At 33.4% G+C, this 3,847-nt stretch overlaps 1 long non-coding RNA gene across 1 annotated transcript; it reads left to right on the top strand.

The window, feature by feature from the left end:
* The first annotated feature begins 2,389 nt into the window (after positions 1 to 2,389).
* Positions 2,390 to 3,223, top strand: LOC130052647 (uncharacterized). The gene is made up of 2 exons (XR_008801010.1): positions 2,390 to 2,662; positions 2,784 to 3,223. It is a non-coding gene; the product is annotated as an uncharacterized LOC130052647 (long non-coding RNA).
* The last annotated feature ends 624 nt before the right edge of the window (positions 3,224 to 3,847 follow it).

Genomic DNA, 3,847 nt, shown 5'->3' with positions numbered 1-3,847 from the left:
GTTTAACATAGTAATTGTTTGGATGAATGATCACAAGATACGAATATTTCCGTGCTCCATTTTTACCGAAGCAGCAGCTGTATAGCAGTTAATATATATGTGAAAAGGAGTTCGGTAGTACATTTCCTGGATCCAGCAATGTATCTTTGTCTGTAAAAATTTTGTTTTTATTTTGAAGTATAGGTATGGTAATTCATATAATTCTTTTGTCCCATTGACTAGGATATTAAATGTATAATGATGATATGGTAGAAGGGAACATATATGTTTTACAAACATATCTTATTACGCTAGCTGCAGAACAGTAACTCACGGGGGTATACCAATACCTATCCCTTTTAAAAACTTTGGTTTTACAGCGGACCTTTTCCTGCGCACAATCGAAGTCATACATATATTTTTGCATCGCCACCTCAAACGTTTGTGTTTTGGGTGGGGATGTATTAATTTCACTCCGTCCGTCGACAAGGAATTTTCTCGGAGGCCGATCAATTACTTTTCCCCAAATTTCGTAGAAATATTGTATGCTATGTAAACCTGTGCATCTGATATTTCCTGATTGATTCGTTCAAGTTTAGAAAGTTATGGTCATTTGTAGTTTTTTAAATGATAGTTTTGTACATTCGGACAGTATCCATCCCCACAAACAACGTTTTGGAAAGTTTTGTTCCTCTCTGTCTTGTCATCCGTCTATCTGTTACTGGAACAATTAATTGGTTTCATCTTTTGTCATATATAGATTCAGTGTGACACTCAGCTTTCAGTATATTTCCTCCTTTGCACATCATGAATATTGATAAAAATTGAAGCCAATGGAAATACGTGTAGCTTGTAACAAGCATTCAAGCAATAAGTATGCCGGTTAAACACGAATGTCTTTTGATCTTCAGTTATACCTGTACAACATTTCAAATATACCCTGTATGAGTCCCGCAGATGTATTCCATGTAGTCCTGTTAGGACTAGTTCTTCATTATTCCCCTTGAAGAGGGTGTGACTCATTAAAAAAAATGTCCTCGAATCAGTATAGGATTAAACATTCTTTTTGAAGAATTTATCGTTGTTGTAAACTCAGGACATTTTACTCACAAACTGAATACATGTATTTGAAGTTTGTAAGTAAAATGTCCATGAGTTTACACATCGATAAATTCTTTAAAAAAAAAAGTTTGATTCTTATAATTTCAATTCTTTCACTGCAGTAACAATTTCAAAAAAAGGGAATAATTTCCGTACATTAAGTTATTTGTTTTTAGGTGCGTATGAATACATCAAGTTTTCGGATTTATTGATGTGTAAATTTTCATTCAGCTTTATTTTTGTTCAATCAAAACATTTGTAATAAATAACATTGGAATTTTTGTGAAATAAACAATGTTCGCCAGTGGTTTCCACTGTCATTCCTCTCACATGGTCATTATAAGTTCCCGTTTTTTCTGAATAGATAGGTGGCAGCGGAAGTGCATTGTAAACGGCTAAGCACTGGGAGTAGATTTGAGGTTATATGAAAAGTTTGGCCACTCCCTGCGCGTGACACTTACTCTCCCTAGATATACCGTTACAATCTAAGCACTATGTGGAAGAGTAATGTCCATAATATTGGGTCATTCTCTGTAACCACTACCTGATATCTTAAACCAGTAACGCAAATTCAAATGTGAAATGATGACTGCGCAGTATGAAGACTTATTCCATCCTCAGACCATTAGGGATTTAACGTTGAATATTTGTTCAAGTTAACGATAGTGACATCTACACAATTTTGTATGCCACTGCCAAGCCAAATTTTAGTGCTTGGCCTCGTATCTACTGTTAGATCCGACACTTCAGATGTTGAGTGTTATTGAGTTTCAGTGCTCTCTCTCTCTCTCTCTCTCTCTCTCTCTCTCTCTCTCTCATCAGTACGATAGAATACTTACTTAGAAAAGAACACTAAATAGAAACGCAAACTAACACTAAAACTATTATTATACCTCAGTATGAGAATTCTATGCAATGCGTAATTTGATTGGTCTAGACGGTCACATGCCAGGGATGACAAAACTTCATATTTCCCTCTCAAACATCATATTTCCCTATCATATTTACCCCTTGGACAGTCTCGTGCATTTTCCATAAATTTAACGTCAAGGTAGACGAAGTGTATTGTGACGTCACAAGAAGTCCGAGTCATTCTACTTTCATAGTTCGTAAGGCACAACATATGCGTGTCTCTGATACACAGTTGAATGCATGGTTTTGGTTGATACAAAAACAAGCAAGTAAATCGGCATTCAAGGAGAATGGAAATACAAAAACTGGTTATCATGTAGTAGAGTGAATTAATATCAATAATTTATTTTATTTTTAGTGTAAATAAAATATATAAGTTGCAAAACATAAACTTTTATTGGATTCTATAATGGTCTTCCATATTTCTCTATTTAGATATGTAGTAATGTAATTATGACCTTAATGGCTTTCCTTATGATTAAACCATGCATGCAGTTGTTGTTCATGGTCTATTTAATTCATTTTGGTTGGCTAGGCTTAGTGTCAAAGGTTATATGTCATGGGTTTTGTGAGTTCTGTTGGATTTTTAGATAGTCAGTTGTATTCAGTAGCAGAGTGTTGAAGGGTGGTTTTCTTTGCATATCTTTTGACATCTTTTTTCTGACTTGAGGTAAGAAAATGAATCTTAACATATTAATTAGTGTGAATGTGTTAATGAATGAAAGAAATGAAATTATGTACTTTATTTCATATTTAACAAAGGAGTAAAATAGAATTAATATTTTATACAGGTTCCTTGAAAATCAGTTATCTTCCTATTTTTGATATTTTGGCTCTGGTACCATATATCTGGTAAGATCATTGTTTTGTATGTATTTCTGTGATGTCTAACTTGTATTTGTCATATAATTTCTTTTGTGTGTGTTCGATGTGTACTTTACCATTTAGTTTGCATAAATGTCATAAATGATAAGATTTATTATATTTAGATGCATTATGGGTAAAGAGCCTCATTTTGAGATTTAAATGTTATTTTATAATTTTTTCTTAAACTTTACACAAAATAATGGATGAGTAATTTTGTGTTCATTGTATTGAAATTATTTCCCTAGTATTTGTATATTTTATGTGGTGTGTGATTGTGTATGCTTATAATTGTTTGTTATGTTTCAGAGCTGCTATTTACATGTCAGAAATAGATTTATTTCTTCAATAAACTCATAACCTGTCACGGATGGTCTGTGTGGTCATTAGAACCGGTTTGCAACCCCATAACAATCATATCACTGCATGTCGTTGTTTGTACCTTCTACCGTAATACGTTGACGGCGCGGTGCTACCGTTAGGACGATCTCAGCTCTATAGATGAGCGGACTCCAATTTTAAAGTCTTGCTTTGTTTCGGTATAATAAACAATTTATTGCATGAATGTTCGGGAGATACGAAGATTTATTCACCCAAGAAAAATCATATTCCCCTCGGGCTTTGCCCTCGGGGAATATGATTTTTCTTGGGTGAATAAATCTTCATATCTCCCGAACATTCATGCAATAAATGTATAAACTACAAAAGCTGAAAACAAACAAAATGTCTACATATTAAAATTATCAATTGAATATAGAGCAATAGAAAAGTCTGTTCTGATCGATAGTCAAGACTGAAGTAAACTAATCAGTCTTACGCTGGATAAAATCAAAACCAAAGAACGAGTTAACTAATCAGTATAATTAAGCAGTATGTTAAATCGTTCTAATGACGGGTTATAATGAGTATTTCGTACCTGGAGGTGTAAAGCTAAAACATAGCGTTGAACTGTAATGAAAAATAAAATAATATGAAAAGATTAAATAGAATA

Source organism: Ostrea edulis, chromosome 3 (assembly GCF_947568905.1).
Source record: "Ostrea edulis chromosome 3, xbOstEdul1.1, whole genome shotgun sequence".
Classification (NCBI taxonomy): domain Eukaryota; kingdom Metazoa; phylum Mollusca; class Bivalvia; order Ostreida; family Ostreidae; genus Ostrea; species Ostrea edulis.
The sequence above is the reverse complement of the archived record's forward strand: the minus strand, read 5'-3'. Positions and strand labels throughout refer to the sequence as shown.